Below are 12101 nucleotides of genomic sequence, written 5' to 3'. Positions count from 1 at the left end.
AGATTTCTGATCTATGGTCCAATGGCAGAGGCGAGTTTCAGGGAAACTTGAAGATGGGTTTAGAAATGAATTATGGGATATCATGTAACCAACTGAAATACCAGAAATCTTTACCTTTGGGAAATTAGTTGTCATTTTTTTAAGGACAATCATGTGCTTGATTCTGAGTTCAATTACACCAATTTTATGCTAGTGTAACTATGAGGTCTTCTGTGGAGTGTGTCCTGATTTACAGCAGTCCTAACAGGGATGAGAATCAGCCATGAGACGTGAACACAGTTTGGCCCGATTTCCCTTTTCTCCTCAATGTAGAAGATAAGGTTTTGGAACAGAGGTGGGGGAGGGTCTAGGTGCCATGGAGCTCCATCGAACACTCAAGCTGTGACTGAACCCAGCCCCTCTGACCAGGGTCAGCTCCAGCTTTTGTGCCACTCCAAGCAGCCAAAAAAAAAAAAAAAGATAAAGCCAATCGATGGCACTTTGGAGGCAGCTCAGTCACGCTGCTTCATTCTTCGGCAGCAATTTGGCGGTGGGTCCTTTGCTCCCTCTCAGGACTAAGGGACCCACTGCCGAATTCCCGACAAAGACCCAGAGGTGCCTTTGTATTGGCCGCCCCAAGAACCTGCTTCCTTTGCTGGTGTCTGGAGCCAGCCCTGCCTCTGACACCACAAAGTGAAAGGATTTGTAGCAATTCTAAGCTATAGAGAGCCCACTGAAACCTACAGAGCTGTGTGGACCATGGTCTGCAAACACTCAGGTCTGGAACTAAGATGTGATAGGGATGTTTTTAGGATGTTTTACATTTAATTTGAAAACTAAATGGCTTTCTAAAGGAGATAAATGATGGAAAAAGCCCCCTTGCCTCCCACCAACATACACACACTTCAGCACGATTATCTCAAACCAACTTGCTTTTATTAAAAGGAGAGCAACAAAACTTATATGGTGATACAAGGGCTCCTTTCTGGAATTTCTCCAGCTCACAAGTTTCTTTAGTGCCCAGATAAACAGCACTTCAGGGTTCCATTGAAGCAGGATCTGAGGATTTTAGAAGCAAGTGGTTGTCTGCCAGATTCCCAGAGATCCTGCCTAGACAATTAGCCACGATTTTGCCTGTACAAAGAAAAGAGAATTGGATTTGTGGATGTTTTTCCATAGAAAAGGGCTAATATGAAGGTGGATTTTAAATCAAAAGGAGGAATTGCCCAGTCAGTCTGTGGTGGGTGGAGATGTTCCTGGTTAACAATGGCACATGGAATACATTTTCCCTATTGCAACATTCTGTTTCAGAATTTTAAGAGGTATAGTCATATGGATCTAAGCAGGTGAACTAGCTGCCTATAAAATCTATTCTGGACAAAGGAACGACTCACATCCAGGTACAGTTGTTGTGAAATGCTGCACTGTGCTGGTCCGTCTGCAATTTTAATTTGTTTCTACTCAAATATTTGTCACACGAGATTGGTCAGGAAGGACCCTTAGTGAGGACAGGTCACATCTCTGGTTACAGTGTTCTGCCAGCTTTGAGTTAACTATTTTTAAAATACTTCACCTTATTTAATTTTTTACTTTCCCTGCACACACGCAAACTTACATCCACCCTCAGGTGTCTGTAACCTCTAAACTCTTAGGTTTTTTTTCATCATAAAGCTGTAGCATTCCAACTTTAAAGCCATATAAATATTGAGTTTCTCCAGACAGCAGCCATTTTGTTCACAGAATTTCACAGGTTCTAAGGCCAGAAGGGACCATTTGATCATCTTGTTGACCTCGTGCCATAGAATTGCCCCCAGTTACAACTGTATTCATCCAGAAGGGCATCCAGCCTTGATTTGAGGATACCAAGAGATGGAGAATACACTATTTTCTTTGGCTGTTTTTTCCAGTGGTTAGTCACCCTCATTGTTAAAAATCTGTGTCTTATTTCTGACTTGAAATAGTCTTGCTTCAGCTTTCAACCACTGGTTCTTGTTCTCCCTTCTCTGCTAGATTAAAGAGTCCTTGAGAACCTGGTATTATCACCCTGTTCCTGCACTTACACACTTTAATCAAGTCACTGGAGACACCTACATACAATGATGATTCCCCATTGACAACTATTTTATTTGTTGTATTTTAGGTTGTACATTACATTATATGTGTGTTTAATGAGGTTCTACGGTGCTAGGTTTTTAATCAGAAACTTGTGCAGTGCTAAATCAAACTCTTTGGAATAATAATTGATACACCTTCACAGTTACGTTTCTCAATTAAACAGGTAATGTCATCTAAAATTAAACTAGGTTTGCTTATCAAGATCTAATGTCCTAAAAGCCCTGCTGAGTGACGTTAAGTATATTCTGAATCTTTAATCCTTATTTGATTGAGTCAGTTTTCCATTATTTTGCCAGGAATTGATGTTAGGCTAATCCTTACCCAAATCATCGCACCTGCCCTTGTTACCTATTGGCAGACCATTAACACTTTTCTACTCTTCTGCAATCTCTCCAACATTCCAAAATTTATTAACAATGATCAATGGAACAGAGATGTCATTACCCAATTCTTTGAGGATTCTCGAATAGAAATTATCCAGGTCTGCTGATTTAAAAGTGTCTATCCCTGATAGATGTTATTTAACATCTTCCTTATTAACTCATGCAGTGACAGTAGTCACCGTCCTCACATAATATCAGTACATCAACCTGTCTCTTTCCAAATCCAGAGCAGAAATATTTAGTGAACACGTCTCCCTTTTTCTGCCTTGTTATTAACAATTTTATCACCGCCTATGAATGGGCCAGTACTGTTGTTAGGATTTCTTTCCTTCCTAATATTTTTTAAAAATGCCTTCTTGTCCTTAGCCCTACCAGCCATAGGTTCTTCCCTGATGTCCTTAGCGTCCCTTCTCATATAGTTAAAATTCATCAATTCTAATTTTAGATTGACTGTTATCTATTCCCCCTGTTTCCCATTTGTTACAGATATTGTTTTATTTTCAATTGTTGCCTTTACTTCCCCTGCAGACTGATACAGAATAGACACAGCCTGTGCACTCACTCCTGCAGACTTTGTTTCCCTACTTGACCTCCCTATCCTAAAATATGAAAGCAATGTAGACAATAGGATGTTTGGGCCCCAGCCCCTTCCCATGCGTGAAACTTCAGGAGCACATGGAAGATGTAAAAGAACCATAAAGGGGCTCAAGGAGGATTCTCTCAAAGTGTGAGCAGCACATGGCTGCCATAATAGGGCTATGCGGTCCCCGTTGCAAACACTGGAGCTGGGGTGGAGCTGGAGACGATGCTGGAGGCTGTCAGGTCTCTGGGGGAAATCCTTGTAGCACTGAGCACTGCAGAGACTCTAGGCTGCTCCAGGCTGTGGAGTGTCCCACAGGCAGCCTGGGTAAGGCTGCTGTACGTAAGAGCAGCCAGAGGAGTGGTTCTCATACATGTTGGGGCCACTCCAGTACCCAGGTGGCCCATGTGGGCAGCACAGATGTGACTTGAAGATTCTTTGGCCTATGGATAGAGTCAGGTGTGCAGAGCCTCTGAGAGCATTAAATAACAGCTTGGATGTAAGAAGGAGAGAAACAAATATTTCTGTTCACACTACAGTGTCTGCCTTGTGGAAAGTTGAACATACCTTACACAGCAAACGTGCGTAGAAGAGCATCTTCCAATGAATCTCCAATTCGGGGGACATCTCCTCAAGACACACGTACCCCACAGGCGTCTGCAGAGGAAGCTGGAATTCTGAGCCTGGGAGAATGCTGCAGAAAGGAAAAGAGTCCGAATCATCATTCTGCAGAGCAGGGTAAATAAGAGCTGTAATTCCAGGATGCCAAGCATTTCCCATTCAAGAGAGCCCAATTATCCCCAGTGTAAAAGCTTATCACAGCTTTAGTACTACTTCTTAAATGGGTGTAATTCTGTGCACATTCCGTGGCTGACTCTAAGAAGGGAAGAGAGTGAGGTAATGGAACAGGGGCCCTGGCTCTCAAGCTGCAAAGTTGAGAATTCTAGCTCTGAGCATGAACCTCTTTGCTGCCCCCTGCCTTTAAGCAATGGAAAGCAAGTAGCTTCCCACATCTCTGTCTTCCTTTAGAAGCTGCTGCTGTGGGTGTGATTCCCTCAGGCTCTGACAGTGATGTATCAGCAGTACCATCGATGCAATTTGGCTACGTAGGTCGAACTGGCTCAGCGCTGGGCTGGATGATTACAACTGTTTGAAAGAGAAAGGCTTGAAAAATATCCCTTCTGGTATGAACGCCTGCCTGTCTGAGAGACTCTGGGCAGATTTTTTATGAACACTCTCTCAGTTTTTTGATGACCAATTGCTACTCTTTGGTTATAACTGAAGGACCTGTTATTTTGAAACTGTAGCCATCCGGTGTGCAACAAAGTTTATAGAATATTTAGGTTAGACCATTTTTTGTTGGAAGTTGTTGGGCAACCAAAAGGGAACCACTGACACAGCTGCAGACACTGTCCCACCCTGATGACATCATTTCTAGAAAAGCAGCCAAGCACATGGCTGTCACAGGTTCTTAAAATGGGACTGAGTCACTGAGAGGAGGGGTTGCCATTTTAGAGATCTGAGTTCTATTCCCAGCTGTGTAATCTCTCAGTGGGACATGAGGCTTGAGTTTATAATATAGGTTGTGCCAGGCAGAGAAGTATTAACACTAGCCAGCAGCAGAAGTGAGATTGTAAGTTACAGTCTTCCAGCTCCCAGCCCTATGAACTTTGTCATAAACTAGACCAAGGGTATGTTGAGCATGGTTGGCATGAGTTCATTTTGTGTTTATCTCATCCTGTTGCTCAAGTCTACGATTGCCTGTTTCAGGAGAAATACATGCAGTGGAGGTAGATTGTGCCGTGCTTTAAGCAGCAAGCCTCAGAAAGATCCGACAAAAACATTATGGGAAATTTTCCTACTAATGGTCATAATTCAGTCAAATCTCAGTGATTTTTACTTGGGGCAGCAAAGACACCTCCCTGAGCTCAGAATAAGTCCTCTCAAATTTTATGTATCATCTGCAAACTGAAGACATGCTAGAACTCATAAGAAATAAGTCAGAAACATGTTTCTTACAGAAAGTGTAAAGTAATCTTAGTACAAGCTCTCAGATATCCCTCTGTATCATCCCTCATTTTCATTTACATCTTACCTGGGGTACCCTGGAGCACCAAAAAGAAAACAGCAAAGAGCAGGTAAAGGATCTTCATGGCTCAAGGTCGGCCAGAAACTCAATGTCACTAGAGAGAAAAGATAGCAAGACAGAGAGGACATAGAGCCCCTATATGTATAGGTCATGGAGATAATACTGAGCTTTAGAAATATAATTTTAATTCAAATGACACATGTGTTCTATAATCTCTTAATAATTATGATTTTTTATCTATTTAGCTCCATAGAAATCATAGGAGGATTTCAGAGAAATACTATTGTATGAGGCAAGAGACATGTTACAAGCAGTTGTTCGTAAGTAATTTTAACATTCCAGCGTCTTAAATTAGGTTTCATGTGGTAATCTCTTTCCTTAGCCAAAGTAGACACTGGAGAATTATTGCACAATTACATGTTTTATTAACCAAGATAGAATTGAAAGCTATTATTAAATGAAAGAAAGCAAAAGACAATTTAGTGCTAGAAGCCAGAGGTAGCAGGAGGCGGGGATGGAGTCAAGCAGAACTTTGTCCTTCCATGCTGTGGTGATGGCGGTCCCCTGAGCATGGACAGATCCCCAAGGGAGGCAGCGAGGAGAGTGGGGAGAAAAGCAGAAGGAAGGCCAGAGGAGAGAGGGAAGGAGACGGGGAGAATCCACGGGAAACAAGAGCCTCTTTGGTGCTGCTTGAACATTTTCCAGCACTGACAGCCCCAGGGCAGCAAGCTGGCCCTACCCCTCAAGATTTGCACTGGTGCTTGTGGAACCCAGGGCACTCAGTGTCAGCATGCCCTCAAGAAGCAAGAAAGAGTCTCCTGTGTCCTGTGGTTAAGCCTCTCTCCTCCTTCTTTCCTTCCCTTTTTCTCTCCTCCACCCTACTCTGCTTCTGTTCATTCTCCTTCCTCCTGCTCTGTTCTCTTTCCCGTAACTCCTGTGCTATGTCTCCCTTTGTCCTTTCTCTCCTCATAGTTTTACCTTTCAATATTCACCTTAACCCCCTTCATCTGTTTCTTTCTTCCCAGTTTGTTTTTCTCTCCGTCCCCATCTTTTCTCTTTGTGCTCATCTCTAACTCTGGAAATCCTCCCAAATCTGTTCCCACAGCTCTAAGGTAAGTTCATCAGTGGGTGATTAACTAACACTGCACCACAGGGGGAACACACTGGGCATTCGGATAACTAATATTTCTAGATACAGGGAATTGGCATCATTGGAATTGTCCTGTAAATGGTTTAAATTCAGGTAACTTTAAAATAACCAAGCTTTTATTTGGGTAAACAAAATATATTTAATTTTGCTACTTATCCATTAAAACTGGCCTGGAGGCGTGTTCTCCAGCTCTGCAACACACTGGCCCTGGGTGGTTTCTTGAGATAGCTAGAAAGATCGTTCAGGTAGTTCATTCACTCAAAGGGTTATCAGGGCTGTGTTCTTCTTCTTTTTCTGGATCTCTCAATCATCTCCCTAGATAGAACTTTAAAGGGACTGTTAACAGGGGGATTATAAGGGAAGCGACTTTAGTACTTACCAGGCAGGGGGAACTCTCAGTGGCTAGGTGATGACAGTCCTGCTTGCCGTTTCTTTCATCCAGCTATATGAGCTTCAGGGAGTAATGCTTTGACCCAAACAGTCTGTTTTATACAGTTTTGAATGCTTGGTTTCTTACTAGGTGTTGTCGGCCAATCAGAAAGATCTTTGCTTGTGGGGAAGATTTGAAATGTCCAACCATAATTTGGAGGTTGGAATTCTTGCAACTGTGTCTCTGGAATATTCATAGTCTTTGTGCAAAACATCTTGTGCCATCCCAGATTGTATAAGACACATTAGACCACAATGGTTTTTGCAAAATAGCTTGGGACATATAACGAACACCTGCTGGTTTAGCTCTGACCAGGGCCATTTCCCATATGCCTCCCTACGATGTGGCCCTTGGCCAACTTGCCATGACTTTGTGTCCTCCAAGTGGCAGTTTCTCTGTCAGCACTTTGAGCTACTGGCAGAAATGTCCATTTATGTAAAGTCCTTTCGCATTTTTTTGATGTTTCTGTATGTTTTTCATAGTTCATCATGCTGCAAGAAAGTCATTTGATTCATTGATTTAATACTAATAATGCTGCTAACTAATAAATCAATATTAAAACACACTGCTCTAAGTGGTTCTGTACCAGTAGTTGTGTAATCTCTACATTTTATTTGTGAGATAGTCAGATTGCATCATATGATTAAAATACTGTTGATAATAATGTTAAGGTTAATCAGGCCTTGTAGTTGTTTAGGCCTTATACCATAACTATTATCTAAGTTCACCCTTCAGATGTTCACTTGAAATGTATCACCTTTAATAAAAACCAAATATTTTGTTACCTTTGTTAAAATTAGCTAGACTTTATAGGTGGGGCAGGTAGCAACATCTGAAGTTGAGGTTCCTTGACACAGTTTACTTGAGCTTGTTTGCCTGGGCACACCCACCCTGCCTTGGGGCTCAGCATGATGGGATTGCTTGCCCAAATGTTCATTTTTTGGTGGTGTTGGATCCCCAGTCTCTTTGTTATTAGGTCAGGGATAATAATGGGTAATTAGGCTTGTTGTGCAAATCAAAGGGAGCAGAACTGTGTTTGGCATGCCTTGATTGAGGGACTCACCCTCAACTAAACAGAACTCACTAGGAAGGGGACATGGGTGCCAAAGTCAGGTTGGGTTCAGAGAGGGTGGTCACAGATACTTGTACTTGATGATGTGTATGCATCCTGATTAAGGGTCCTAGACATTGTTTGGTTCCTTCTCTCTCTCTCTACACCAGTGTTTCTCAAACAGGGGTTGCTGCTTCCTTAGGGAAAGCTCCTGGTAGGTTGGGTTGGTGTGTTGCTACTCTGAGCCAACGGGAGCTGCTGGAAGTGGCATGGGCAACGGATGTACTGATCAAGACTCAATTGAGTGTCTTGTTACTCACCACAGACCTGAAATCACTGGTAGCCAGGTCTAAGCATAAGATCTGCTATGGGACAGCATTTCTGATGTAAGAGACTGCCCTGTGTGCATTAGCAGTGAGGGTCCTCCAGTAACAACTAAAATCAAAGAACTGAAATAACTGATAGCTGTGTTATGGAGTGGGACCTGAAGACAGCAAGAGGCCAGTGCAGAGGAGTGAGCAAGGTGCCTTTCTCCCTTCCCCTCAGCCACAGTGGGAAGTGAACTCTGCAGAAATATCTCTCTGAATTCTGGGTCTGTACTGACCAAGAACAATAACTGTCAGTGAGGTGCAGAGAAGGGAAGGGTACGTTAAAGGAACTTTAGGTTGTTGGATTTAAGAATCTGAGGCAAAAGAACTCTGCCCAAGGTACTCTGGAGTGGGTCATTTGCTCATAGTTTTATGTTTATGAATCCTGCTTGTGTCATTTCCCCAAATTAATGCCTGGCAACTTTCCTCCTTTTATTAAAAGTTTCTTTTGACACTCAGAGTCTGTGCTTGTGAGAGGAGAGGTATTGCCTATTAGAGGCACCCAGGGGCTGGCCTGTAATTGTCACAGATTACTGGCTGGGGGCTCGATCCAGTTGTGTGTTGCATCTTATTGAAATGGCTAGATGAGGAAAGGGAGGCAGGGCCCCCATCCCTCCACAGCTTTAAACTCAGGGGTTAGGGTATCACAGGGGATGTGGAAAGCCCAGGTTCAATTCCCCCAGTGCCTGATGTAGAGAAGGGATTTGATGTTGGACTTCCTGCACTGCAGGAAGTGCCCTAACAATGGGATGGTTTGCGGACAGGGCTCTTTTGAAGCTGTTCCACTCTTTATAAATAATTGACTAGCCATTGGGGCAGGGATTGGATCTTGAGATGCTCCACTCTCAGGTGAGTGTCCGAATCACCAGGCTACAGAGTCATTCTCAGTCTCTTTCCTGGTCAATGGTTGAACATTGTCGTTCTCCTTATTACCTACTGGATGTGCCATGAACTGCAAAGGACACCCAGCAAGGTCCCATTCATGTTACAGCAGAGAGAGGTCCCAGAGAAGCTGTTGGGAGGGTGAGAGATTTTCCCACCCACTGAAACACCAGAGAAGCAACTCGGGATAGGTGTATTAAAGCTGGGACCCCCTTGGTTATAGAGTACGGAAGCCAGAGACTCTAGGGTAGAGTGACCATGGTTACCAGCTACAGAGTTGCTCTCCTGGCCAATGCACTGAGCATGCCCAGAGATCCCTGCTAGTACCAGGCAGGGCTGCTAGCATGGAACCGTCTCAGAAATAGGGTCGGTCTTGAGATAGAATTGGAGTTTCTCTGCATTCTTTCACAGTTACTTATTCATGACCTAAATATGGATTTTTCATTTTATCTCCACCTGTGGACAAAGGGCGTGTTTGATAGGCCAACGGTACCGGGATGGGGGTGTTGTTCTTCTACAGTGTACTTTTCGTTATAATTTTCATATGTAGTTTCAAATTTCAACTGAATTTTTAATTTAATTTTGAAGGAAGCTTTTGCTGAATTGAATTCCCTGCTCTGAAGTTAACCAGCAATATCTGCACTCAGCAGTCAGAGATTGGGCAATTCCAGTTACCAAATGTTTTATTATTCCCTTTCTTATGGATGTTCACAAAAGCTCTGAGTGTCTCTTTTCTTCCTGCAGGTGAAGGCATGGCTGATTGTCCTGACAGGATGTATGGGAATCTGGAAGACACACACTTACTTCCAAAATCATTGACTCCTGCTTCAATGGAAGTCAGAAGCACTGTTTATTTGGGCATCAGAGAAATCAGTGAGCTGGAGAAATTCCCAACAGGGGCCATTGCATCATCCGTAGAGGATTTGTTACTCTCTTTTTAATAAAGGAAGTTGGTGTAAAACTTGTACATGTGTGTTGTGGTGGGTGGGGGAGGTAGATGTGGGGGGCTGTTTATCTCCTTACAAATCTAGTTCTTTTATCTTTAAAAATTAGAAATAAAATGAAATACCCTCTGTATGCTTCAATGATCTCATGTGGGCAGGTCTTTATGTATTCCATACAGATTTTGCAATTCCATTTCATGTGTGTGGTTATGAGAGCTGGATTCAGTCACAGCTTGATGGTATAGTGTGTAGTCCTTGCCAGAGAGCTGTGTAGCACCTACCTCGTTCCACTGTCCTGAAACCTCCCAATTCTCAGGACTCCTTCTCTTATGCCAGAGCACCCAGACATGGCTACAGTCATCAGTTTCCCCTCACAGAACTTAAAATGGCAGACCAAAACCTCTAAACCTTTCACTGTGCCTATGAGACACTAGTTGTCTCAGCAAGATTCCCCAAAACAAGGCCACATTGAGGAGAACAGGAGGATTCAGCCAAGTTGCTTTAACAGTTAAAACATGAGTCTGCTACAGATTACACTGGTGTGTGTAAACCAGGAGTGACTCCCCTGAAGCCATCATTGTTACACTGGTGTGACAATGTCATAATGAAGATATGAATCAGGTCCATGATTTTTATGAAAAGACTAGAACAGGTTATAAAGGAAATGCTTCCTGTATTTGAGTTGGTTGGATGAGCTCTCAAAATCCTTATTCAATCCCATCTTGTGCATCCTTGAGATGGGGGCCTGTCCCAGATGTCTGTCAGTGGCCAAAGGGAAAACTTGAGTGAATGAGCTGAGCAGGGTTTCACCCTACTGGGGTCAGAATTCACACAATGCTGTAGTAAGAGCTTGACTGAGTTCCCAATACGTAACGGTGATGATGAGCCGCTCAACCACACATTTGATAATTCCATCACATGAAGCCATCAGCTGTGTCTGGCAAGGTCCACATTAACTTATACAGGAAAGCTTCTTAGATAATGTACCCATTGAGTTTGGCATAGGGTAGAATTCATGGAGGTTGATGTAAAGCCCTCAAGCCAGCAAGACACATAAAATGTCACCTGGAGAATAAGTCAATTTCATATTGACATGACCACAAACTGTGAGCACTTTCTGAAGTTAGACCCCCACCTCTTGAGCTATCAACTTTCCTTACACTGTAAGAACATCTTCAACAACCCCAAGCTGCCCAAATCTTCTATACCTGATCCCCACCTCCTCCTAACTGCAAGTGTCCCTAAGTGAATGTCTACACTAGAGGCAGAGATGTAACTTTGTCTAGTCACCCTGAGTTTGTGTGTAGGGTTTCAGATGGATCAAACACCAGTGTGGCCAGCCAGTTCCATTGCTAGTGCTACCAGTTACATTTCTATTTTTTGTGCCCTAGCTGAAGCAGAACTAGTGCAGGTGAGTCTACCTGAGTTGGAAATTACACCTCAAACCCCAGTCTCAAGAGAGCCATATACGAATGCCAGAGTTGATAAGCTCTGCATGGTTTGGGAAAGGACAGGTCAAATGCTCATCATCCATGATCTAGCAATCTTTCCAAAGTGTCTTTCACTGGCACTCCTGATTCTCAACCACTGCAAGACAGTGGCATCAGAAAGATGCTCCTTCTAGTTGAGCATCATCCTTCAAGTGGGAACCTGCTGTCTCACAGCTCAGCCTACTGGATTTTAGTGACAGAACAATGTAGACAACCACAGAATGGCGACAGTCTCAGATGAATTAAGGCTCCTGATCAATTTTCAAAATGTAATTCCCGCATATCTAAAGGGTTAAATTCTTATGTTCTTAAAAAATCTGCCTGAGATTTCTAATCTTTGGTCCAATTGCAGAGGTGAGTTTCAGGGAAACTTAAAGATGGGATCAGAAATGAATTGTGAGATATCATGTAACCAACTGAAACAGCAGAAACATGTACCTTTGGAAATTCAGTCTCCATCTCTTTTATGGGACAATGTTGTGCTTATTCTGATGTGAATTACACGTTTTATACTAGTGTAACTATGATGGTTCAGTGGTTGTCACTCCTGATTTACAGGAGTCAGTGTAACAGGGAAGTGACATCAGGCATGAGATCTGAATGCAGTTTGTCATGATTTCCCTTTTCTCCTCAACGTAGA

The 12101-nt window shown here is 43.0% G+C and overlaps 1 long non-coding RNA gene across 1 annotated transcript; it reads right to left on the bottom strand.

Annotated features, from left to right (window-relative positions):
* Positions 1–962: 962 nt before the first annotated feature.
* Positions 963–6739, bottom strand: LOC115649486. Its single transcript, XR_003999829.1, has 4 exons — positions 6676–6739; positions 5153–5240; positions 3625–3751; positions 963–1113 (listed from the first exon to the last, which is right to left on the bottom strand). It is a non-coding gene; the product is annotated as an uncharacterized LOC115649486 (long non-coding RNA).
* Positions 6740–12101: the final 5362 nt, after the last annotated feature.

The sequence above is a fragment of the Gopherus evgoodei genome, chromosome 3 (assembly GCF_007399415.2).
Source record: "Gopherus evgoodei ecotype Sinaloan lineage chromosome 3, rGopEvg1_v1.p, whole genome shotgun sequence".
Lineage (NCBI taxonomy): Eukaryota > Metazoa > Chordata > Testudines > Testudinidae > Gopherus > Gopherus evgoodei.
This window is presented reverse-complemented; position numbering and strand designations above follow the sequence as displayed.